Genomic DNA, 27,827 nt, shown 5'->3' with positions numbered 1-27,827 from the left:
AGCGTTTTCCAATGCCTCAATTAGTTGCTCCTTAGAGAGTCTTTTGTAGCTGACTCATAATTCACGGGCCTTTGTTTGTAGGCTCACCACAATCCAGTTCCTGTATCCTGAGGTTCTGGTTTCAGACGTTGATGGGCCGTTATCTTCCATTTCTTCTGCTCTGATCCCGCTGCTGCCACCAGTTTGTGACGGGGTATGCGACAGAGCAGTAAGGGACACCAGACCGATGAACAGTCCAAGAAGATTTAATGAGGCAGCATGGTTCTTTAGAGTCCACACAAAGGAAACAGATCTGGGGCAATACGACGCCAAGGAAAATGCAACAGTCCTCAGATGCGTTCCCTAAATCCAGCAGTGTGGCAACTGATCCTCAATGTCCAATCGTCCATGTACGGGTAAAAAGAAGCTGGCCTCAGCACAGGTCCTCGCCCTTCACCCAACAAAGCAGGGGTGTCCAGAAAGCTTAGGCACCCTGCACTACGGATTCCAATCCCCAGCTGCCTAGTGGTACCTGGTTGAACTGAAAAATTGGGCGAAGCCCACGTCATTTTTTTTAATTATTTCATGAAATTCATGAAATAATTTAAAAAAAAAAAGGGCTTCCCTATATTTTTGGTTCCCAGCCGAGTACAAATAGGCAGCTGGGGGTTGGGGGCAGCCCGTACCTGCCTGCTGTACCTGGCTAGCATACAAAAATATGGCAAAGCTCACGGCATTTTTTTGGGGGGCAAAAAACTCCTGCATACAGTCCTGGATGGAGGATGCTGAGCCTTGTAGTTCTGCAGCTGCTGTCTGCTCTACTCCATACACTAGTGGATGGAGTATGCTGAGCCTTATAGTTCTGCTCCCCATGCCTCTCCCTCCAGCATACAGTCCTGGATGGAGCATGCTGAACCTTGTAGTTCTGTAGCTGTCTGCTCTCCTGTATACACTAGTGGAGAATGAAGAACATATTGAAGAAGGAAATGACATCAGACCTTTTTTTTTTCTCAACAATCTTTAATGGCATTGTTCACTGATAAAAAACGCATAAAAAAGCAGTGAACAAAAATGCGGCAAAACGCAGCAAAAACGCACTAAAAACGCATGCGGTTTGTGCAGCGTTTTTTTCTGCGGGTGCGTTTTTGTGTGTTTTTTGCCGCAAAAAATGCAGCGTCAAAAAAACGCAGTGTGTGAACTTACAGCCCTTTTCCCCTGTTAGAAAATGTGTCTAACATTGCTGCAGTCATTCCCCAGCAAATCCCATGGGTTTTAAAAAATTCTGTGTGCACACTGCGTTTTTTTATGCCCGCGGATTTACCCGCGGATTTTCTGCTGCGGAATTAATGAGCATGTCACTTCTTTTCCGCAGGTACCTGCAGTTTTTGCCATAGATAATGGTAAAACCGCATGCAGATTTCGTTGCGTTTTTTTTACCGCGGGTGCGGGATTCTTTCAGAGGGTCCGGTTTATTCTTAAGAAAAAGGCACTTTCTAGTGCGCACATAGACTCAAGCTATGTGCGCACACTGCGGATTTACCGTGGATTTTACTGCGAATTTGCCACGGCTTTGCTGCAGAAAATCTTTCTAACATTTCTGCAGTCATTCCCCAGCAAAACCTATGGTTATAAAAAAAATGCTGTGGTGCGCACACTGTGTTTTTTTATATCTGCGGTGATACCCGCGGAATTTCCGCTGCAGAATTAATGTACATGTCACTTCTTTTCTGCAGGTGCCTGCAGTTTTTGCCATAGATAATGGTGAAAACCCGCAGGGACCAACCTGCGGAAAAACCGAGGCAAATTCACACCAAAACCGCACCAAAATGCGGCAAAACCGCATGCTGATGTCGTTGCGGTTGTGGTGCGTTTTTTTATCGCAGGTGTGGGATTCTTTTAGAGGATCCGGTTTTTCTTTAAGAAAAAGTCAGTTTCTAGTGCGCACATGGCCTAAGTGTTCTATTTATGTAATTTTATGGATAGAACATGTACCCATTATAGTCTAGGTAGTTGTGGACATATCCATGGTTTTTTTAGGCTGAGTAGCCCATTTTTGATCCAAGTAATGGATAAAACTCAACCTTGCAAGTAAATGGGTCAGTGAAAAACGCAGCATCCTGTGAGCTGTCCATTATTCCTGGCTGCTGGATAGAAGAAGACTGAGACACTTCTATCAGTTTTTTGTTGCTTGTGAGAAATTGTGAAGAAACTCTGATAGAGAAAACTGACATGCTAGCCAAACAATGAGAAATAACTGTCCCAAAACACTAATGGAAATTGGTCTGTTTTTTTTGCCTATCGTAAAACTCATTGATGTTTGAATGAACCCTAAAGCGGGCTTTACACGCTACGATATCGCTAGCAATTTCTAGCGATATCGAGCGTTTAAGTACCCGCCCCCATCGCACATGCTATGTCGTGTGATCGCTGCCGCAGCGAACATTATCGCTACGGCAGCGTCACATGCACTTACCTGGTCGGCGGCGTCGCTGTGACTGCCGAACAATCCCTCCCTCAAGGGGCGTCACCGCGACGTCACTAAGCGGCCGGCCAATCAAAGCGGAGGGGGGAGATGAGCGGGACGTAACATCCCGCCCACCTCCTTCCTCCCACAATGTGGCCGTCGGCAGGTAAGGAGACGTCCCTCGCTCCTGCGGTGTCACACACAGCGATGTGTGCTGCCGCATGAGCGATGAACAACATGGACAAACAACCCTTACCGATTTTTAGTTTGGGACGACCTCTCCATGGTGAACGATTTTTACCATTTTTGAGGTCGCTTAAGGACGCTGGTAAGTGTCATACGCTGCGATATCGTTAATATGGGGAGATAAGGTATGCACACCAGTGACTATGTAAGGGGAATACATGAAATAGCAGAAACTGCTGTATGAATACTGACTTGAAAAATCCAATAGCTATATGTAGGAGTGAAAATGTGAAAAATGGAATCTGCATTACTGCCATGAACATATGAATCAAGAGAAATTTAGCTACTGAATTGATCAATGCAATAGAGCCCCAACACTACGCCAAAGTATTTCTCTACGTTGGGGTCCCTAGCTTGTGTGTGTCCTCTCATGCAGTTAAAAAACTTACCATGTATGGGAAGCTGAGACCCAGGCTATGTATGCGTATGATATGGATTGGCAATAGGTGTGGTTGGGGAGGGTTCACAAACGAAAAACTACTAACAATAAGGAATAACGTTTGGAACACCATTCTAAGTCTGAACTGGGTGCAAAAACCTAAAAAAACATCACCATGGGGAGATAAGGTATGCACACCAGTGACTATGTAAGGGGAATACATGAAATAGCAGAAACTGCTGTATGAATACTGACTTGAAAAATCCAATAGCTATATGTAGGAGTGAAAATGTGAAAAATGGAATCTGCATTACTGCCATGAACATATGAATCAATGAATCTGAATCTGAATATGAATCTGGGTCTAAGCTTCCCATACACGGTAAGTTTTTTAACTGCATGAGAGGACACACACAAGCTAGGGACCCCAACGTAGAGAAATACTTTGGCGTAGTGTTGGGGCTCTATTGCATTGATCAATTCAGTAGCTAAATTTCTCTTGATTCATATGTTCATGGCAGTAATGCAGATTCCATTTTTCACATTTTCATTCTTACATATAGCTATTGGATTTTTCAAGTCAGTATTCATACAGCAGTTTCTGCTATTTCATGTATTCCCCTTACATAGTCACTGGTGTGCATACCTTATCTCCCCATGGTGATGTTTTTTTAGGTTTTTGCACCTAGTTCAGACTTAGAATGGTGTTCCAAACGTTATTCCTTATTGCGATATCGTTAATGACACCGGATGTGCGTCACTAACAACGTGACCACGACGATAAAACATTAACGATATCGTAGCGTGTAAAGCCAAATGTTTACTTGCAGAGACTGACAGCCAGATTGGTTTGTCAGTTTCCGCAAGGAGAAAAGTTTTCCCCTTAAACCCCAGTAGAGCTTCTCATACAGCCAGATCAGATCTCATACTTTGCACTGACGAGGGACAATCAACCCCAAACAACATGTCTACAAATTGAGGTTCTGATCTGGCATAAAATCCAAGGTCATATGAAAAGGCTCATTAAAGGGCCACTTTTAGGATTGTTACTTCCAATAGGTGGCATTAGAGTTTGTCTCCTTCCTCCCTGAAGAGACAATTTAGCTCAATATAAAAATTAGAGCAAGTTTAGGACTTATTTCTACGAAGGGCTGCTGATAAGTCTTTGGCTTTACCCAGAAAGAAACGAGATAGGATGATGAAACTTACATTTATTCCACATACTCTCCACTGATGTCAACACACTTCTTACAATCGGTATTCCAAGTTCTGTTAGCCTAGCAAAAAGAAGGATTTCGGTTGTGCCTCAAACCAGGCATCCGCAGCAGCCATGGCATCTGAAATGGTGTTAAATTTGGTACCCTTAAGGCGTTACTTCAGGTTTGGAAACAGATGATAGTCAGAGAGAGCTAGATCTGGTGAATAAGGTGGGTGGTCAACCAGCTGGAAGCCCAGCCCTGCCAGTTTTGCCGTGGTTGCTTGTGCAGTTTGAGCGGAGGCATTGTCTTGCAGGAACAAGATTCTTTTGGACAGCTTGATGCACTTTTTGGCCTTCAGAGCTGCCTTCAATTGGTCCAAAAGTTCAATGTAATACCTTGCACTGATGTTTGAACCCTTTTAAAAGTAGTCCACTACCAGCACAACCTCCTTATCCCAGAACAGAGACGCCATCACCTTAGTGGCTGAATTTTGCACCCTGAACTTCTTTGGATGAGGAGAACCACTGTGCCTCCACTCTTGAATACTCCTTGTTTTCAGTGTCATACAAATAAATCCAGGTCTCATCCATAGTGACCAATCGATCCAGGAAGTGTTTATCAGTCCGGAAATGCTGCCAAATGGACCGGGAAGTTTTCACACGCATGCTTCTCTGACCTGTTCTCAAAAATTTGGGGAACCACTTTGCAGATAGCTTCCTCATATCAAAATGTTCATGGATAATGACACAAACACATGCACGGGAAATCCCCATGATGTCTACTACCACTAGTGATGAGGCACCCCCCTAGCGTTTGAGTTCAGTTCGGTTTGTCAAATGGAAGGCAAGTTTGGCGAATGTTCGACGAACCCATTCGAACCCCATTGAAAACAATGGCAGGCAAACACAAACACATACAAACACAGAAAACACCTTCTAAGGTGTCCAAAAGGTGACAAACAACTCACAAGACACCACAAACACATGGAAAAGTGACATATACTCATGCGAAAACAAAAGAGCTGACCGAGTAAAAAGAGGAGGAGACAGATATAGGCATGTCATGCCATTCTAAAATCATGTAAAACACAGCAAGGGGACTCCAAGCAGAGTCTCCCTTTTTTCCAAATATTGGGCCACACACATCACTTCAGTGGCATCACTTGTGCCCCAGTTGCAAACTTCACATGTTGATTTGCATCAAGCACATTGAAAAATACGCCAGCCTTTACTATCCCCAGGATGACACAGGCGTGGCAAAGTCCTTGCTGATCCATGACTTGGTCATCTTGATGAACGTTAGTCAGTCCACATTGTCACTGGACAGACACGTGTGCTTATCTGTCAGCACACACCCAGCAGCACTGAAGACACGTCCCGAGACAATGCTGGCTGCGGGACACGACAAGCTCTCCAAGGCGTAAGTGGCGAGCTCAGGCCATTTTTCAAGATTGGAAGCCCAAAATGAGCAAGGCTCCAGTTGCACAGTCATGGCATCAATGTTCATTTGGAGATACTCCTGTATCATCTGCTCCAGCCTTTGACTATGTGTCAGACTTCTTGTCTCTTGTGGCCTTGCAAAGGATGGTCTAAAAAAATTATGAAACGATTCCATAAAATTGCTGTTACCACCAGATATGGTGCTGCTGGTACGGTTTGATTGATAATGACTCGAAAGTCCCATGCTTGGCAAGTTACAACTGGGAGATTCACTCTGTGCACCACTGGTGTTTGGTGGAAAAGCCAAGCTAAGATTGCATAACAGTTTCTGCTGGTACTCCTGCATATGTGTGTCCCTTTCTATGGCTGGAATTATTTCGGTAAATTTTGACTTGTACCGGGGAACTAAGAGTGTGGCAACCCAGTAGTCAGCATTACTTATAATTCGGACAATCCGAGGGTCATGTTGTAGGTAGTGCAGCAAGAAGGCGCTCATGTGTCTTGCGCATACATGCGGACCAAGTCCTTGCTGTGTTTGTGCCGGTGAGGTGATAACTGTTCTTCTTTCCTCTGACATGTCCCCCCAAACTCGAACAACCGAAATTTGACCAAGGTCTCCCTCATCTGCTGAGTCTTCCATGCCCATGGACAGTTCGTCCTCCATTTCTATCTGGACTCCTGCACCTTCCTCAACAGTTTGGCTGCTACCATGCGCCCTTGTTAATCCCTCTCCCCCACCGTCCCATGCCTGCCGCCTTGGTGATGCTGAACATCTGGACCTTGTAGATCTTGGTATCCCTTCCGTATATGAATCCTCTTGTACTTCCTCCCCTTCCTCTTGTCACACCCCATGACTCCAAATAGTGTTTAGAGTGTGCTCCAGCATGTAAATGACTGGAATTGTCATGCTGATAATGGCATTGTCAGCGCTAAACATAGTCGTTGCCATGTCGAAACTGTGCAGAAGGGTGCATAGGTCCTTGATCTGAGACCACTCCATCAGCGTGATCTGCCCCACCTCTGCATCTCGTTGGCCCAGGCTATACGTCATAACGTACTGCACCAGGGCTTTGCAGTGCTGCCACAGTCGCTGCAACATGTGGAGAGTCGAATTCCAGCATGTCGACACATCGCATTTCAGGTGGTGAACCGGCAGGACGAAAGACTTGATGCGATGCAGGTCACTCGGCTGCACGGTTTGAACGGCGGAAGTGAGCAGAGAGTGACCATGCCCTGTACAAAAGCCCATCTAGGCCGGAATAGTGGGTTAAAAATTGCTGGACAACAAGGTTCAACACATGAGCCATACAAGGCACGTGTGTCACCTTGCCCCGGCGAAGGGCCGCACCCAGGTTTGCAGCATTGTCGCACACGGCCTTCCCTGGCTGCAGGTTGAGTGGAGACAACCATTTACTAAGCTCGGTCTCCAGAGCTGACCACAACTCCTCAGCTGTGTGACTCTTATTTCCCAGTCATTTCAACGTAAAGACCGCCTGATGCCGTTGAGCTCTGCTGCCAGCATAGTAATGAGGTGTGCGGGATTCCGTGTGCGCAGTTACAACGTGGGTGGCCTGACCAGACAGGCTTTGGGTGGAGGTGGAGGACCCAGACGAGGTTGAGGAGGCAGAAGCAGTGGAGGAATTTCGACAGAGGATTGTTTCACAACTCGTGGGGACGGCAAGACTTGTACAGCAGACCCTTCTCCATCTCTCACCATAGTTACCCAGTGCCCAGTTAGTGACATGTAACGCCCCTATCCATGCTTACTGGTCCAAGTATCGGTGGTGAAATGCACCCTGTCACACACAGTTTCTCAAGGAAGCGGTGATGTTGTGCGCGACATGCTGGTGTAGCGCAGGCACGCCTTTCTTGGAGAAATGGTGGCGACTGGGCATCTGATACTGGGGCACAGCGACAGACATAAGGTCTCGAAAATTTTCTGTGTCCACCAGGTGGAAAGGCAGCATTTCTGTAGCCAACAGCTTGGAGAGGGTGAAAGTCAACCTCTTATGCCTGCTTTACACGCTTCAATAAATATTTTAATCCGTCGTCGGGGTCAAGTTGTAAGTGACGCACATCCGGCATCGTTCGTGACGTATTTGCGTGTGACACCTACGTGCGATCAACATTGAACGCAAATACGGTGATCGCATACACGTCGTTTATTCCTCATACATTAGACGTTTTGTTGTATGAACCTAGGCAATTGTAACGTGTGACATCCCTCATACGATTGTGATGTCTGAGGCTATGTGCGCAGGTGTGCGCTCTGCACCACAGCTTAAAAAAGGTCCGCTTCACAGCGCAGCTGAAAAGCTGCGTTCTGAAGCGCCTCACAATGTCTGTCATTCACTAATCTCTGTCAGTCGGTCACTATCTCTGTCCATCTCTCTCTTTCCATGTCAGGCTATCCCTCTTACCCCCCGTCTCATACTCACCGATCCCCGATGCGGCACTGTACGGCATTCACACTGCTCCGGCGGCTTTTACTATTTTGAAAAAGCCGGCCGCCCATTAAACAATCTCGTATTCCCTGCTTTCCCCGCCCACCGGTGCCTATGATTGGTTGCAGTGAGACACGCCCCCACGCTGAGTTACAGGTGTCTCACTGCACCCAATCACAGCAGCCGGTGGGCGTGTCTATACTGTGCAGTGAAATAAATAATTAAATAATTAAAAAAACGGCGTGTGCAGTCCCCCCAATTTTAAAACCAGCCAGATAAAGCCATACGGCTGCAAGCTGGTATTCTCAGGATGGGGAGCCCCACGTTATGGGGTGCCCCCCAGCCTAACAATATCAGCCAGCAGCCGCCCAGAATTGCCGCATACATTAGATGCGACAGTTCTGGGACTGTACCCGGCTCTTCCCGATTTGCCCTGGTGCGTTGGCAAATCGGGGTAATAAGGAGTTAATGGCAGCCCATAGCTGCCAATAAGTCCTAGATTAATCATGTCAGGCGTCTATGAGACACCTTCCATGATTAATCTGTAAATTACAGTAAATAAACACACACACACGAAAAAATCCTTTATTAGAAATAAAAAACACAAACATATACCCTGGTTAACCACTTTAATCAGCCCCAAAAAGCCCTCCATGTCCGGCGTAATCCAGGATGCTCCAGCGTCGCATCCAGCGCTGCTGCATGGAGGTGACAGGAGCTGCAGAAGACACCGCCGCTCCTGTCACCTCCACGCAGCAACTGAAGACAGCCGCGCGATCAGCTGAGCTGTCACTGAGGTTACCTGCTCTCACTGGATCCAGCGGTGGCCGCGGGTAACCTCAGTGACAGCTCAGCTGATCACGCTACTCACCGCCGCTCCTCTCACCTCCACGCAGCAACTGAGGTGAGTAGCGCGATCAGCTGAGCTGTCACTGAGGTTACCCGCGGCCACCGCTGGATCCAGTGACAGCAGGTAACCTCAGTGACAGCTCAGCTGATCGTGCTACTCATCTCATTAGCTGCGTGGAGGTGACAGGAGCGGCGGTGTCTTCTGCTGCTCCGGTCACCTCCATGCATCAGCGCTGGAAGCGACGCTGGAGCATCCTGGAGTACGCCGGACATGGAGGGCTTTTTGGGGCTGATTAAAGTGGTTAACCAGGGTATATGTTTGTGTTTTTTATTTCTAATAAAGGATTTTTTCGGGTGTGTGTGTTTATTTAATGTAATTTACAGATTAATCATGGAAGGTGTCTCATAGACGCCTGACATGATTAATCTAGGACTTATTGGCAGCTATGGGCTACCATTAACTCCTTATTACCCCGATTTGCCAACGCACCAGGGCAAATCGGGAAGAGCCGGGTACAGTCCCAGAACTGTCGCATCTAATGTATGCGGCAATTCTGGGCGGCTGCTGGCTGATATTGTTAGGCTGGGGGGCTCCCCATAACGTGGGGCTCCCCATCCTGAGAATACCAGCTTGCAGCTGTATGGCTTTATCTGGCTGGTTTTAAAATTGGGGGGACCGCACACGGCGTTTTTTTTAATTATTTAATTATTTATTTCACTGCACAGTATAGACACGCCCACCGGCTGCTGTGATTGGGTGCAGTGTGACACCTGTCACTCAGCGTGGGGGGGCGTGTCTCACTGTAACCAATCATAGGCGCCGGTGGGCGGGGTAAGCAGGGAATACGAGATTGTTTAATGGGCGGCCGGCTTTTTCAAAATAGTAAAAGCCGCCGGAGCAGTGTGAATGCCGTGCAGCGCCGGGGATCGGTGAGTATATGAGAGAGAGGGCTGCTCAATTCAGTTACTCAGGAGTTTAGCGGTCACCGGTGAGTCCTTCACGGGTGACCGCTAATCAGGACGCGACACAGACAGAGCCGCAGCATGGCAATGAAGTCGGGTGAAGTTCATCCAAGTTCATTCTGACAGTGCGGCTCTGTCTGCTGTCATCTACCATTCAGCTCTGCTACATGGCTGTCTGTGTCAGCTGTTAGCGGCCATGTAGCAGAGTTGAATGGCAGATGACATAGTAAAAACGCATCCCTACACATTACACACGCTTGGCAAGTCAATAAATAAATAAAAAAAAGGGTGCCCAATGCATACGTCACAGAACACATGATCTAAAGGATCGCACACAAAATTGATCAATTTAACATAGACTACTAACGCACGTGTGACAGCAAATGAACGACCTACGTGCAATCTCGTTCCATCGCATATGCGACCTGGGCGTGTCACATCGCATACGAGATTGCACACCTAATTGTAAGGTGTAAAGCTGGCTTTAGCTTTGTCATGGCTAGGAGGAAATGGTCTTTTACTTGTCCACATCTGAGGTACTAAGATCTGGCTGCTGTGCGGAGATGGCGTTGAGTAGGGTGTCCCTGGAAAACTGCTGGTCTGTGAGGAAAGTGCAGGCGGAGACATGTTGCCTTCATCCAAAGTTGGTGCTCTCAATGTCTGAGAGAGCTCTACACCAGCACCTGTTTCCCCTTCCAAAACTACTGACGACCTGCGAATCACACTGCCTGTTGCAGTTAAAGAGGTGAAAGGTCTGCGTCGCAAAGCATGTGAGACAGCTGTCTCCACAGTCATAGAGGATGAACAGCGCGCGGATGCACTTGAAGGGTCAGATGGTGGTCGGCCCGCTCCGCTAGGCCGCATTGTAGCACAGTGAGCTTCCCACTGGGACTTATGCTTGTTATTCATGTGATGGTTCATGGACGAAGTAGTCAAAATAGTGAGTTTTTGGCCTCTACTTACAGATTGGTGACAAATCTTACAGATGACAGGAGTTGGGAGATCCTTTGCGATGTCAAAAAAGGACCAGGCTAGGCAAGTGTTAGAGCCCATGTGACCTGCAGAGCCACCACGACTTGTGCTCAGGGGCAGAGTTGTGGCTGAGGATGCAGTTGTTGACGTGCTTCCAGTACTCAGTCTCTGTCCAGGAAGGCACACGCTTACCTCGTCGTCAGTCGCATCCTCCTCCACCGCCTCTGCTGACCTCCTTGAGTGCCTGACTGTGGGTTGACAGTAAGTGGGATCTACAACCTCATCATCAACCTGTGTGTTTGCACTCCCCTCGTCCTCAGACATAACCTCTTCCTGCCCTGACTGAATAGTTAAGTTGTCATTCCAATCAGGTATCTGAGTCTCATCATCATTAGCATGTTCCTCATTGTCTCCCCCAAGAGGAGTTACAGTTTGGGAATGAGGGTCTAAATTATGCTCAGAAACTTGGTCATCAGGGCCTGAATCTGACTCACAAAGCTTCTGGGCATCAATGCAGAGCATTTCCTGGTCTGTACTCACTGTAGCTTTAGAGCAGACCTGTGATTCCCAGGCTATAGTGTGAGTGAACAGCTCTGCAGACTCACCCATCTCTCTTACACCATACTCTGCAGGGTGGGTGGAGACTTGAGAGCTGGTAGAAAGCAAGTGAGATTGGGGTGACAACTCAGAGGACTGGATTTGTTGAGTTGAGGTGGAGGAGCGGCCACTTGTTGGAGCACTTGAGATCCATTCAAGCATGTTCTTTTTTTGTGCATCATCTACCTTTGGTAGAGTTGTTCGGTTCCATAAAAAAAGGGATCACATCAGATTGTCCACGGAAAGTAGTAGACATCTTACTTTTGCTGGAAGATGGCCTTTCTTCAGCAGATGTTACGGTAGCTTTACCACCTACCCCACGGACACAAACTTTTTTTCCCTTTCCAACACGCCTGTTCCCCTTTCCACCAGCATCTGTCCTTTTACCACTCATTTTGTTTGTGACCAAATTGGACACTTAAAATGTCGTAGCAAAAATAGAGAGGTGGTGTAGATTGCAGAGGTAGTCTAGCTTTATTGACAGCTGAAGAACCAACACTGACGATCCCAGACAATTTTACTATGCCCCTAAAAGTGTCAGCACTGTTTGCAATTAAAATTGCGTAGATAAAATGGACAGGTGTGTGTAGAATGCAGAGGTGGTGTACCTTGCTTGGCAGCAGAGGAACACTAAGTTAATATCCCAGACAATTTTACTATGCCTCTAAAAGCATCAGCAATGTTTGCAATTAAAATTGCGTAGCAAAAATGGACAGGTGTGCAGAATGCACAGTTGGTGTACCTTGCTTGGCAGCAGAGGAACCCTAAGTTAGTATACCAGACAATTTTAGTATGCCACAAAGTGTCAGCACTGTTTGCGATTAAAATTGCGTAGCAAAAAGGGCCAGGTGTGTAGAATGCTGAGGTGGTGTACCTTGCTTGGCAGCAGAGGAACACTAAGTTATCCCAGACAATTTTACTATGCCCCTAAAAGTGTGAGCACTGTTTGCAATTAAAATTGCATAGCAAAAATGGACAGGTGTGTAGAATGCACAGGTGCTGTAGCTAGCTTGTCAGCAAAGGAAGCCTCACTTTCTCTCCCCGCCAATGAAACAATGCCCCAAGGAATTGCCTGAGCTGATGTAGCCAGACGCTGTTATAATAACCCCTAAACAGCTTTGGCATAGACCTGACTAGCAACAATGGCTATGAACGGCTGTAATGCTGCCTTGAAAAGGGCTGAAATTTCAAGTAGTCCCTAATCCCTAAAGCGATCTGTAGATTGTACTGTATGTCTATAGCGCAAACAGCAGCAGCAGTGACTGTCACACACCCGCAGCAGAGACATAATGGTGGCGACGAAGAAAATGGCCGGGTGTTACGGTTGCTGCAAGCACTGGAGACTATGTCCAGATTTCTTGCTACTGCACATGTGCGAGCGCTGGAGACTAAGTCCAGATTTCTTGCTACTGCACATGTGCGAGCGCTGGAGACTAAGTCCAGATTTCTTGCTACTGCACATGTGCGAGCGCCGGAGACTAAGTCCAATCTTGGAGCCATTGCACATGTGCGGGTGACATCATCGCTGACACGAGGTCACATGTCTCTGACACCTTCTATGCCGATTGGTCGCTGGTCATGTGCTTGTGACGTCTTGCTCGGTGATAGGCCAGCATGACGTCACTCCTGTCGTTCTGGCAGCGGATTGGCTCTGGTGTCCTCCATCTTGGATGAGGCACAGAGTCTATATAAGACCCTGACACACGCCGCATGGTGCTCAGTCCTCTTGGTTCATGCATATGAGTAGACGCTCTGTGCGCGTTCCTCTAGGCATTCCTCTGTCTATGCTAGGTGAGCGCTACCGGCAGGGTAGCGTTCTTATACCTTACAGCTTCGGCTGCTGTCCGTATCCTTACCTCTTAGGGGAGCGGACATAGGCAGGTGCCTGAGGCACATGGTCTGGCTGGGCCTTGTGATTCTACTCGTAGGTGGACGTTGCCGCTAGGGTAACGTTCCTTATACTGCGTCTGGCAGTTGTTCGTATCCTCGCACACTAGGGGAGCGAACAGAGGTAGGAGCTTTGTGCGGCTTACGCTGCTGTTCGTCTCTTTTGCACCACTAGAAGAGCGGACCTAGGCAGGTGCCATATCTAGTGGTTCGTGTCCTCGCACACTAGTGGAGCGAACGCAGGTAGGAGCTTTGTGCGGCTTACGCTGCTGTTCGTCTCTTTTGCACCACTAGAAGAGCGGACCTAGGTAGGTGCCATTTCGCACACATTGCCTTTGTCTCTGTGATTATTAACAGAGATCATTCCACACACCCTCCAAGTAAGGGAGGAATTGCTTTATTTTCTTATTATATCCTTCTGTGAGTTAACAGAGGTATTGCACTCTGCCATAGTCTGCAGCAAAGTCTTTGCACGGTGGACCCTGACTGTCTGATACTCCTTTCGGTTATTATCAGACAGCCCCCCGTAACACCGGGTCTTATAGGACAAGGACATGTGAAATGCACAGCCTATGACACATGCCCTTGCTTGTCTGTCAAAAATCCACTTTGCTTTGTGTGTATGTCTGTGATTGGCTGATAGCCTGGCCCACCCCACTGTACGCGCGGTTAGGAAGAAAAAAAAATGGCGATCGCCATTCTTTCAGGACTCAGCAGCAGCACTGATCTAAACCCTGTCCCCCCTTGCACACTATACGCTGAATTTTGATAATATCATGATTCACAGTGACTCACAGTATTAGGCTATGTGCACACGTTGCGTACTGGCCCTGCAGAAATTTCTGCAGCGATTTGAACAGCACACGTGCGCTTCAAATCGCTGCAGAAAGAGTCCGTAGTGAAAAAAAAAAGCTGATTCCACGCGCTCTGACTGCAGCCCCTCCCATAGACAGAGCAGGAGCTGCAGGCAGAGCGCAGGAAAGAAGTGACATGTCACTTCTTAGAACGCGCGCTTCAGGCAGCAGCCAAAGCGCTGCGCTCTAAAATGCCACGTGCGCACGGCTCCTGCATAATCTTCATAGATTATGCTGGGGACGCAGGATGCATGCAGTTACGCTGCGGTGCAGATCGCAGCGTAACTGCATGGAATTGCGCAACGTGCGCACATAGACTTACAGTGAAAAGCCAGCTAGTAACTAGCTATGCTTTTTGGTTATCGAACCGTTACCGAATGTAACTCGAACTGCCGAACTTGAAGCAAATCATTCGAGTTCGTGGAACGACTCGAACACCGCCCAAAATCACTCAAACTTGAAATTGGCGAACCGTTCGACTCGAACATCGCACAACTCTAGCTACCACTTCAGCTGAAATTTGTCATTTTTCCAATATGAGGTTGTGCACAGCATCGACGTTCTCTGGAACAACAGCTACTCACGTTCGTCTAGGACGTTATACATCATTGGTGTTGAAGTGGCCCATTTTAACCCCTTTACGACCCATGACATACAGGGTACGTCATGGATCGTGTGAGGTTAATCCCCGTGGGCTTCCGTGGGCAGTCCGCGATGATCCGCACATATATCAGTTGATTTTAACAGCTGACATGTGTGCCTGCTAGTCGCTAGTGGAATCGCGTTCCACACGCGGCTATTAACCCCTTACATCTCGCTGCTAAAATCTGGCAGCGAGATGTATATGCGTGCAGCCATAACGATAACTAACCCACCCCCATTGGAAGTCACGTGATATGATCACGTGACTTCCAGTGGTTGTCATGGTAGCACAGGGTCATGTGATGATGCCTGTAGCCATCATGAGTTACTTTCTCTCAATGCCAGCAGAGTGATGGCAGTGAGAGTAAAGACACTTTTCTCCAGATCTCAGCTATGTAGCTCTGATCTTCAGAAATGGAAGAGCGATCAGATTGCTGATCGTTATAGTCCCCTAAGGGACCTAGTAAAATAAAAAAATAAATAAAAAGTTTTAAAATTAAAAAAAAACTAAAAGTTCAAATCACCTCCCATTCGCCCCCTTGAAAATTAAAGGGTTAAAGGGTTACAAAAAATAAAAAATATACACATTTGGTATCGCCGCGTTCAGGAATGCCAGATCTATCAAAATATAAAATCAATTAATCTGATCGGAAAACAGCCTAATGGCAAAAAAAAATCCAAATGCCAAAATTACGTTTTTTTGTCGCCGCAAATTTTGAGCAAAATGTAATAACAGGCGATCAAAACGTAGCATCTACGCAAAATGGTACAGTTAAAAACATCAGCTCAAGACGCAAAAAATAAGCCATGAATGAGGCATAGAATCCATGAAAATGCTACGGGTTTTGGAAAATGGTGCAAAACGTTCACCACTTTTTTGGACAAATTTGTGATTTTTTTTTAACCCTTTAGATACAAGTAAACCTATACATGTTTGGTGTCTACAAACTCACACCAAGCTCAGGCATCATAGCAACACATCAGCTTTACCATATAGTGAACATGATGAATAAAATATCCCAAAAACTATTGTGCAATCACACCTTTTGCAGTTTTTCCATACTTGAATTTTTTTGCTGTTTTCCAGTATACTATATGGTAAAACTTATGGTTTCATTTAAAAGTACACTCGTCTTGCAAAAAACAAGCCCTGCAAGATAAAAAAAACTGTGGAGGAAAGAAGCGCAATAGGGTCTTACCCAAATAACATTGGGAGGAATGAAAGGGGAGATATTACTCACCTATAGGGGTTGTGAAAGTCACAACTCCTATATCAGCATGTGTGTAGATAATCCAGAGTCACAGCAGCGGTCCCTCGGTTTGGCAGATAACAGAGAACAATAGGATGAGGGTTTTCAAGCCGCGCCAATGACAACCAACATTAAACTGTTAGATCAATGTTGTCTTTTATTCCAATTACAGGTCTGCGCGTTTCGGAAGGCACCCCTTCCTTCTTCAGGACCAGATGGCAAGAAAACATAAAATCTGCTGTCCAGGGTGACCTTACAGCACTATATACCCCACTGATGACGTCATGATCCACCCACTTTTGAAAAAAATCGGCGGGAATCAGTACATTTGAAAATCACAATGACGTAGTATCTTAGTTATCTTCAATTTCATGAATAAAGTATTTACAATCATTAATTCCCTTATCAGAAAAAACAGCAGCAGTATCAAAAATAAAAAACTTTTATAAAAATAAAAATTGTGCGTGTAAAGACTTTTTTTTTTTTTTTTTTTTACACGCACAATTTTTATTTTTATAAAAGTTTTTTATTTTTGATACTGCTGCTGTTTTTTCTGATAAGGGAATTAATGATTGTAAATACTTTATTCATGAAATTAAAGATAACTAAGATACTACGTCATTGTAATTTTCAAATGTACTGATTCCCGCCGATTTTTTTCAAAAGTGGGTGGATCATGACGTCATCAGTGGGGTATATAGTGCTGTAAGGTCACCCTGGACAGCAGATTTTATGTTTTCTTGCCATCTGGTCCTGAAGAAGGAAGGGGTACCTTCCGAAACGCGTAGACCTGTAATTGGAATAAAAGACAACATTGAGCTAACAGTTTAATGTTGGTTGTCATTGGCGCGGCTTGAAAACCCTCATCCTATTGTTCTCTGTAAAAAACAAGCCCTCATATGGGAAGATTAACAGAAAAATAAAAAAAGTTATGGTTCTAAGAAGAAAGAGGAAAAAAAACAATTCAGAAAAACGCAAAAACGCCCGGGGAGAAAAGGTTAAATTTAGCAACCCAGTTCTTAACTGTTAAAAATGAAGGGCATTGATCCCCCAATGTCTGTGACATATTACCATGAATATCCTTCCCGGACTTTCCTTGCAGAAACAAGAATTTTATCACTCATTTGCTCTTAGATGCTGTGAATATCACATTAGACTCCGCCATTTTGTTTTCCCGCGTACGTGGAACACTGTTGCCATAAGCAACAAATACAACATTTTGAAAACATAAATTAGACCCATAAGGCTTTCTTGTGATGTAACATTCGTTAACATAGAAACAAGATAAGATCACAAAGCCAAAGACTTATCAGCAGCCCCTCGTATATGTTTGTATAAATGAAAGGGTTTGTCTTCGCAGGGTATACATCGTCAAGGTAGATCTTCAACAGTGGCATACCATCAATAGAGGCAGACCACGCCAGTGCAATAGGGCCCGAGAGCTGGATGGGCCCGTGGCGGCTGCCAGCAGTGTGTGTTTTCAATTTCATGCACCATGCCCCTGGGCCATCACCAAGCAGCTGATTAAGGCCGCTGGGTGCCGACACTGTTTGTATAGTTGCAAGTTGGCCAACGCAGAGATGCAGACTGGCCCACACTGCACACTGTGTCCACCCTGTGCTGAAGAGAAGGGAGTGGCCAGGCAGCATCTCCTTCCAGTCAGAGAGCTGTGAGAGATGCAAGGATGAGAACAGCCAATCATGAGAGGGTGCTTAGCTTGTTCTGTACAGCGTAGGAAAAATGAAAAGATAAAAAGGAAAACAGTGCAGGAGTGAAGGAGGAGTAGAGACCACAGAAAAGAGAAAAAAGCAAACAGAGCAGAAAAAAACAGTGAGAAGCGGAGAACAGAAGGAATTTAAAGAAAAAACAGAAGACAGGAGGAGCAGCAAGGAGGACTCACAGGAAGTGCAGCAGGGAGGCCGGATACAGTAATGATCTATCACAGCACAGGAGCAGGTGAGTATAATGCACAGATGTCTGCCTGTAACACAACAAAAACTGCCCTGGGCTGTGCCCTCACTGTGTTTGTTGCCCCTGTGCTGTGCCATCACTGTGTGTGTTGCCCCTGTTCTGTGCCATCACTGTGTGTTGCCCCTATGCTGTGCTATCACTGTGCATGTTGCCCCTGTGCTGTGCCATCACTGTGTGTGTTGCCTATGTGCTGTGTCATCCCTGTGCGTGTTGCCCCTGTGCATGTTGCCCCTGTGCTGTGCCATCACTGTACGTGTTACCCCTGTGCTGTGCCATCACTGTGAGTGTTGCCCCTGTGCTGTGCCCTCACTGTGCATGTTACCCCTGTGCTGTGCCCTCACTGTGCGTGTTGCCCCTGTGCTGTGCCATCACTGTGCGTGTTGCCCCTGTGCTGTGCCATCACTGTGTATTATCTCTGTACTGTGACATCACTGTGCATTATCCCTGTACAGTGGCATCACTGTGTATTATCCTTGTACAGTGACTTCACTGTGTGTATTATCCCTATGCGGTGCTATCACTGTTTGTTGCCCCTGTACAGTGAGATCACTGTGTGTATTATCCCTGTGCTGTGTCATTACTGTGTTGGTTGCCCCTGTACATTGACATCACTGTGTGTATTATCCCTGTGCTGTGCCATCACTGTTTGTTTGCCCTGTACACGGAGATCACTGTGTGCATTATCCCTGTACTGTGCCATCACTGTGCGATATCTCTGTGCTGTGCCATCACTGTTCTGTGTTGTCCCTGTAGCATGCCATCACCGTTCTCTGTTGCCCCTGTAGCGTGCCATCACCATTCTGTGTTGCCGCTGTAGTGTGCCATTACCGTTCTGCGCTGCCCCTGTAGCATGCCATCAACGTTCTGTGTTTCCCCTTTAGCGTGCCATTGCCGTTCTGAGTTGCCCCTGTAGCGTGCCATCACCGTTCTGTGTTGTCCCTGTAGTGTGCCATCACCGTATGGTGTTGCCCAAGTAGCCTGCCATCACTTGTTCTGTGTTGCCCCTGTAGTGTGCAATCCCTGTTCTGTGTTGCCCTTGTAGTGTGCCATCACTGTTCTGTGTTGCCCCTGTAGTGTGCTATCACTGTTCTGTTTTGCCCCTGTGCCGTGCCATCACTGTGCGTGTTGCCCCTGTGCCATCACTGTGTGTGTTGCCCCTGTGTCATCACTGTGTGCGTTGCCCATGTGCTGTGCAATCACTGTGCGTGTTACCTCTGTACTGTGCCATCACTGTGTGTATTATCCCTGTATAGTGACATTACTGTGTTTATTATCCCTGTGTTGTGCCACCACTGTGTTTGTTGCCTCTGTGCTGTGACATCACTGTGTGTGTTACCCCTGTACTTTGACATCACTGTGTGCATTATCTTTGTACGGTGACATCACTGTGTGCATTATCTTTGTACTGTGAGATCACTGTGTGTGTTACGCCTGTAGTGTGATATCACTGTGTGCATTCTCTTTGTACGGTGACATCACTGTGTGCATTATCTTTGTACTGTGAGATCACTGTGTGTGTTACCCCTGCGCTGTGACATCACTGTGTGTATTATCCCTGTAGTGTGACATCACTGTGGTATTATCCCTGTACTTTGAGGCATTTTACTATAGTTCCTAAGGCTTTAAAGAGGGTCAAAATTGTTACCATTATATGGGGGAGAGAGATGTGAAAATTTATATTGTGTGTGGTAAGGGGCACGAAGAAAAACATCACTACTTTAGGCCAAGTTCACATATTGCAGATTTTTGGGGGAGATTTGAAGTGTGAACCCCCTGATCTTGGTGCAGTGGACTTTGATCAGTAACAGGACGGTGATTACATTCACACTCTATGTGGTGATATTTGGTCATGGAGTGGTGGCATTATTCTGCAATGAATTATTGGCCTTGGTATGGTGGGTGTTGTTCAGTAACACTATATAGTAGTATGTGTTATTTCTATGACTGTAAACCGCCCCCAGTAACATATATGTTGATTATTATGTTAATATTTGGGTTTTTTTGTTTTGGTTTTTTTTTTATAATTGGGGGGAAAGGGGGGGGCATTCAGTCTTTTGCTATGGGGCTCCATGATGTCTATGTACGCCCCTTGTCTTCATATTCTATTGGTGGGAGTCTGACACCCAGCACCTCCACTGATTAGCTGTTACAACCTCCTGCTGGATGTAAGCACATAGAATAGAGCTGCACTGCCCAGTAGTAGACGCGGACATACCGCAGCTCAGCCTCTATTAAAACAGGAAGCTGTTCTGTATTATTTGGCAGTGACCAATACACATTGAATGGAGCTATGTGTTTACATATGGCTGCCAGCACACCTTACAGTACTACAGCTGTTTGGTATACCTCTGTCGAACTTACAACGATCAGATATTGATGACTTACCATACTGATAGCCCATTAACATAGTCTGACTGGGCAATATGTATAATATGTACATAGATACATACTGACTTAAAAAAAAATAAGAACTGTTCTGCAGCACCCAGCAGTGGCCACTAAACATTGAATGGTGCTACGCATTACAGCTGTTCAATGTGTTTACATCTAGCTGCTGATCGGCGATCATCACAGATGATCGGCGGTGGTATCAGGTCTTGGACATGAAATTGATCACCTATCTGAAGAATAGATTATCAATATTTCTGACTGGTCAATGCGTTTAGAAACCTTTTACACTTTGTTTCCAGTGTACATTTAAAGTATGTGCCAGAAAATGAGTCTGATACAGTATGTGTGCTGAAAGTGTCATAGACTCCCTATGTCTCCATAAGTTACATTTGAACATATGCCTGAGCAGCAGGTATTGTGAAAAAGTGTAGTCAACTACAAGTGTAAATTCAACCCCTTTCCAATATCTGCTGTACATGAGTGGGCGCAAAAGGGGCAACTGAAAAAAACCCCAAAAGTGTAAAATCTAAAATTAGCCACATTAGGGAGAAGTAAAAGACAACAGTAATTATATAACAAGGTAGCATTTCAGCTTAGCAGGGTTTTTTGTCAAGTTCAGTTTGAAAAAGTGCCTGCAATGCTAAAATATTGGCAATTTTATAAGGAATGTTAACAAACATTTTCCACACATTGTAAAAAAAACACAGATTTTCAGGGACCCAGCAATGAGTTCTGATGGAATTCATTGGAGTGAGCACAGATACAAAAAAACAGGGCAGTGGGACTTGCTATTTATAGACATCTCGTGCACTTCCAGTGAGCATGATTGGGCCTGCTCGCCTGCCTCTGACACTGTACTGTATACAGACAGCATAGACACTGCCTATACAGCTCCTTGTTGTGTATATAACAAGTGTGTAAATGTCATATATCAGGTAGGAATACAAGCAATAGAGAATGGTGTAGTCACGAACATCCTAGTTTACCCTTTTTCAGACATAGTGAATAATATAACTGCAGGTTATTTATACACAGCAAAAATAAACAAAAAAAAAACACAATTATTTCCAGTTTTACAAAGATGAGATATTACCTTAAGAAAATAAGCAGGTTGTCTCCACGCCAAGTTGAAGCCAAGGAACTTAATGTTTCAGGATCAATGTAGATTTAGTAAATTTAATATCGATCAAAACTACAAACAAGCTCCAACTCTGAAGGAGAAACTGAAAAGAGGAAAAATACTTGTGGTTCAGTAACTCCGTAAAGCTGCACAAATCCAGTTATCCTGGAAGAGGAGAGCGGGAGCACCACAGCTGGACCTAGGGAGCACCACAGCTGGACCTAGGGAGCGCCACAGCTGGACCTAGGGAGCACCACAGCTGGACCTAGGAAGCGCCACAACTGGACCTAGGGAGCGCCACAGCTGGACCTAGGGAGCACCACAGCTGGACCTAGGGAGCACCACAGCTGGACCTAGGAAGCGCCACAACTGGACCTAGGGAGCACCACAGCTGGACCAAAGGAGCCAGGTGTTTTGTTATCTACAAGACTTCTTCCTGTTTCTGCACCTGTGCATTTCTTCTTGTTTGCACAGAAATCCTGTTTGGCATGGCGAGCAAACAACACTAATGCTTACTAGGTTACCTCCAGAACACACAATGCTTCTGCTGGGCTTCCTTGCCAAGTTTTATACGGCTGACTGATTTCATTTGGCTGGAAAGCTGCATCTAGTAAGCAAGGCACAGTATGAAAATTACAAAATGTCAGGGCTGTGCTGGGAGATAAGACATGACATGGTGGAGCCACCTTCTGGACATACTCATTAGTGCAGTTTAATAGTTTATTATTATTATTGCACCCTTTATTCCATGGCGCTTTACATGTAAAAAGAAGTATATAGAATAAAAATAAGTAAAATGATCATGAACAATACCAGGCACAGACAGGTACAGGGGAGAGAGGACCCTGCCTGCCAGGGCTCACAGTCTACAGTTAGTGACTTTTTAAGTGCTAACTCTGACCAGACAGTAACTTGATACATATACACTGATTAAACAATGTTTGTGTTTCTCTTCAGTTTAACCCCTATAATGATTCACTTTCTACTGCCCCGTCTGATCCCTACACCCTGTAATGAACTATTCATCTCTCACTCCAATCTCTCCACCCATCTCACCCTCTCCTCAGAACTGTTCCTACACTTTACACCGTGTCCCCAGACACACACAACCACCTCATGGCCTCTCCTGATCTCACCTACTAACACTCTCACTGCTTCTCCTCACTGCTGGAGATATCTCTCCAAATCCTGGCCCACCTCACCAGTAGAGATGAGCGAACCGGCCGTGGTTCGGCTCGAGTTCGGTTCGTCGAATGGAGGTCTCGTTCGAGTTCAGTTCGGCGAACGTTCGACGAACCGAACTCGAACCGCATAGGAAACAATGGCAGGCAATTACAAACACATAAAAACACCTAAAAAACACCCTCAAAAGGTGTCCAAAAGGTGACAAACAACTCACAACACAACACAAACACATGGGAAAGTGACAAGGACATATACTCATGCGAAAACAAAAGAGCTGGACAAGGAAAAAGAGGAGGAGACACAGATATAGGCATGGCACGCCCTTCTAAAATCATGTAAAACACCACAAGGGTTACTCCAAGCGGAGTCTCCCTTTTTTCCAAAAATTGGGCCACACAGACACCCCATCAGTGGCAGCACTTGTGCCCCAGTTGCAAACAGGATGTTTTGATTTGCATCAAGCACATTTCAAATCCACAAGCATTTACTCTCCCCAGGATGACACAGGGGTAGTAAATTCCTTGTGGATCCATGACTTGTTCATTTTGATGAACGTTAGTCTGTCCACATTGTCACTGGACAGACGCGTGCGCTTATCTGTCAGCACACACCCAGCACCACTGAAGACACGTTCAGAGACAACGCTGGCAGCTGGACACGACAAAATCTCCAAGGCGTAAGTTGAGAGCTCTGACCATTTTTCAAGATTTGAAGCCCAAAATGAGTAAGGCTCCAATTGCAAAGTCATAGCATCGATGTTCATTTGGAGATACTCCTGTATCATCCTCTCCAGCCATTGACTATGTGTCAGACTTGTTGTCTCTGGTGGCCTTGCAAAGGAGGGTCTAAAAAAATTATGAAAAGATTCCATAAAATTGCTGTTACCAGCACCAGATACGGTGCTACTGGTACGGGTAGACTGTTGAAGATGACGAGACCGTCCCATGTTTGTCAATTTACAACTGGGAGATTCACTCCCTGCACCTGCACAGTTGTTTGGTGGAAAAGCCGAGCTAAGATCGAGTAACAGCTTCTGCTGATACTCCTGCATACGTGCGTCCCTTTCTATGGCTAAAATTATGTCACAAAATTTGGACTTGTACCGGGGTTCTAATAGTGTGGCAAGCTAGTAGTCATCATCACTTCTAATTTTGACAATACGAGGGTCATGTTGGAGGTAGTGCAGCAAGAAGGCACTCATGTGTCTTGCGCAGCCATGCGGACCAAGTCCACGCTGTGTTTGTGGCATAGAGGTGCTAACCGTTCTTTCTTCCTCTGACATCTCCCCCCAACCTCTTTCAACTGAAATGTGACCAAGGTCTCCCTCATCCGATGAGTCTTCCATGTCCATGGACAGTTCGTCCTCCATTTCTTCATGTTCTCCTGCACCTTCCTCAACATTTCGCCTGCTACCATGCGCCCTTGTTGATCCCTGTCCCCCATGGTCCCATGCCTGCCGCGTTGGTGATGAACGTCTGGACCTTGGTGATGTTGTTGTGTCTTGCGCATATGAATCCTCCTGTAGTTCCTCCCCTTCCTGTTGTCCCACCCCCTGACTCCGAATAGTGTTTAGCGTGTGCTCCAGCATGTAAATGACTGGAATTGTCATGCTAATAATGGCATTGTCAGCGCTAAACATATTCGGTGCCATGTCGAAACTGTGCAGAAGGGTGCATAGGTCGTTGATCTGAGACCACTCCATCAGGGTGATCTTCCCTGGTCAGAAGGCCATCTAGGCCGGGATAGTGTGTTAAAAATTGCTGGACAACAAGGTTCAACACGTGAGCCATACAAGGCACGTGTGTCACCTTGCCCAGGCGAAGGGCCGCACCCAGGTTTGCAGCATTGTCGCACACAGCCTTACCAGGCTGCAGGTTGAGTGGAGACAACCATTTATTAAACTCAGTCTGCAGAGCTGCCCACAACTCAGCCGCTGTGTGACTCATATTTCCAAGACATGTCAAGCTAAAGACCGCCTGATGCCGTTGCGCTCTGCTGCCAGCATAGTAATGAGGGGTGCGTGATTCCTTCTGCGCAGTGAGAACGCTGGTGGCCTGACCAGGCAGGCTTGGGGCGGAGGTGGAGGACCCAGATGAGGTGGAGGAGGCAGAAGCAGTGGCGGAACTTGGACAGACAGAGGATTGACACACAAGTCGTGGGGACGGCAAGACTTGTACAGCAGACCCTTCACCATCTATCACCATAGCTACCCAGTGCCCAGTCAGCGACATGTAACATCCCTGTCCATGCTTACTGGTCCAAGTATCGGTGGTGAAATGCACCCGTTGACACACAGAGTTTCTCAAGGAAGCAGTGATGTTGTGTGCGACATGCTGGTGTAGCGCGGGCACACCTTTCTTAGAGAAGTAGTGGCGACTGGGCATCTGGAACTGGGGCACAGTGACAGACATAAGGTCTCTAAAATCCTGTGTGTCCACCAGGCGGAAAGGCAGCATTTCGGTAGCCAAGAGCTTACAGAGGGATAAAGTCAACCTCTTAGCTTTGTCATGGGTCACAGGAAATGGCCTTTTATTTGTCCACATCTGAGGGACAGAGATCTGGCTGCTGTGTGTAGACGGTGTTGAGTAGGGTGTCCCTGGAAAAATGCAGCTTTGTGAGGAAAGTGCAGGCGTAGACATGATGTCGCCTTCATCCAACGTTGGTGCTTTCGATGTCTGAGAGAGCTGTGCACACATACTTGTTTCCCCTTCCAAACCAACTGACGACCTACCAAGCAAACTGCCTGTTGCAGTTACAGTGGTGGAAGTTGTGCATGGAAAACCAGGTGTGACAGCTGTCCCAACAGTCCTGGAAGATGAAGAGCGCGCGGATGCACTGGAAGGGGCAGGCTATGGATGGTTCGCTCCGCTAGGCCGCATTGCAGCACGGTGAGCTTCCCACCGGGACATATGATATTTATTCATGTGATGATTCATGGAAGAAGTTGTCAAACTGCTGAGGTTTTGCCCTCTACTAACAGAATCATGACAAATTTTACAGATCACATAATTTGGGCGATCTTTTGCTATGTCAAAAAAGGACCAGGCTAGGCAAGGCTTAGAGGGCATGCGACCTGCTGAGCCCCCCCGACTAGTGCTCAGAGGCACAGTGGTGGCTGAGGATGCAGTTGTAGACGTGCTACCAGTGCTCCGACTCTGTCCAGGAAGGCGCAAGGTAACTTCGTCATCAGTTGCATCCTCCTCCACCCCCTCTGTTGACCTCCTCGAGGGCCTGACTGTGGGTTGACAGTAGGTGGGATCTAGAACTTCCTCATCAATTGTTGTGTTTGCACTCCCCCCACCCTCAGACCGAGCCTCTTCTTGCCCTGACCGAATATTTAAGTTGTCATCCCAATCTGGTATCTGCGTCTCATCGTCATCAGTATGGTCCTCATTGTCTATTACCACAGGTGTTTCAGTTTGTGAATAAGGGTCAACATTATGCTCAGAAACTTGGTCATCACGGCCTGAATCTGTGTCACAAAAATTCTGGGCATCACTGCAGACCATTTCCTGGTCTGTACTCACTGTAGCTTGGGAGCAGACCTCTGATTTTCAGGCTATAGTGTGACTGAACAGCTCTGCAGACTCAGCCATCTCAGTTCCACCATACTGTGCAGGGCGGATGGAGATTTCTGAGCTGTGAGAATGCAAGTGTGATTGGGCTGACAACTCAGAGGACTGGTGTTTTTTGGATGCGGTAGTTGAAGTGGCGGAGAGGGCACTTGTTGGACCACTTGAGATCCATTCAAGCATTTTCCTTTTTTGGCCATCATCTACCTTTGTTCCAGTTGTTCGTGTCCGTAAAAAAGGGAGCACATCGATTTGTCCATGGTAAGTAGTAGACATCTTACTTTTGCTGGAAGATGGTCTATCTTCAGAAGATGTTAATGGAGCTTTGCCACCTTCCCCACGGACAAACCCTTTTTTTCCTTTTCCAACACGCCTCTTCCCCTTTCCACCAGCATCTGTCATTTTGCCACTCATTTTGATTGCGACAAGATTGTGCACTTAAAATGTGGTAGTAAAAATTGAGAGGTGGTGTAGATTTCAGCAGTGGTCTAGCTTTAACAACAGCAGAATAAACAACAATTATTATCCCTGACAATGCAACTACGGCCCTTAAACTGGCAGCAGTGTTTGATAGTATAATGGCTTAGTAACAATGAGTTTGAGTGTGCAATGCAGGCAGACGTGCTGCAAATATCTTTTGCACTAGTGGGACAATACAGAAGTCCAACAGCCACTTTTAGGATGCCGCTAAGTTTACTCAGTGTTTGCTAGTATAATGGCTTAGTAACAATGAGTTTGAGTGTGCAATGCAGGCAGACATGCTGCAAATATCTTTTGCACTGGTGGGACAATACAGAAGTCCAACAGCCACTTTTAGGATGCCACTAAGTTTACTCAGTGTTTGCTAGTATAATGGCTTAGTAACAATAAGTTTGAGTGTGCAATGCAGGCAGACGTGCTGCAAATATCTTTGCACTAGTGGGGCAATACAGAAGTCCAACAGCCACTTTTAGGATGCCACTAAGTTTCATCAGTGTTTGCTACTATAATGGCTTAGTAACAATGAGTTTGAGTGTGCAATGCAGGCAGACGTGCTGCAATTATCTTTGCACTAGTGGGACAATACAGAAGTCCAACAGCCACTTTTAGGATGCCACTAAGTTTACTCAGTGTTTGCTAGTAAAATGGCTTAGTAACAATGAGTTTGAGTGTGCAAAGGGCAGGAGGGTACAGTGCCAGGGTTGTGGGTCTGGGTACAGGAAAGGAAGCCTCCCTTTCTATCCCTCCTAATGGGGAAATGCAGCGAGGAAATCCCTGACTTTAGCTACACAGACGCTGTCATCTTGTGTAGCTGTTAAAATCTGTTTTTACTGCCCTGACTGTCACCTATGGCTCTGACCCTGCCGGTATTAGCCCTTAGAAGGGCTGAAAGAAACTTCTATCCCTATTGTGTGTAGCGCTGTGTATAGAGCGTACACAGCAGT

At 46.4% G+C, this 27,827-nt stretch overlaps 1 protein-coding gene across 2 annotated transcripts in view; it reads right to left on the bottom strand.

The window, feature by feature from the left end:
* LOC142246022 (uncharacterized) overlaps positions 1-22,248 on the bottom strand; it is a 349,157-nt gene extending 326,909 nt beyond the window's left edge. For both annotated transcript variants that reach the window (XR_012724849.1, XM_075319032.1), the window contains exon 1: positions 21,620-22,248. The gene's annotated coding sequence lies outside the window, so the exon portion shown is untranslated. The remainder of the gene's footprint in view (positions 1-21,619) is intronic.
* Between the last annotated feature and the right edge of the window lie 5,579 nt (positions 22,249-27,827).

The sequence above is a fragment of the Anomaloglossus baeobatrachus genome, chromosome 7 (genome assembly GCF_048569485.1).
Source record: "Anomaloglossus baeobatrachus isolate aAnoBae1 chromosome 7, aAnoBae1.hap1, whole genome shotgun sequence".
NCBI classification, from domain to species: domain Eukaryota; kingdom Metazoa; phylum Chordata; class Amphibia; order Anura; family Aromobatidae; genus Anomaloglossus; species Anomaloglossus baeobatrachus.
Note: the sequence above shows the minus strand (reverse complement) of the source record. Positions and strands in the feature narration are given on the sequence as shown.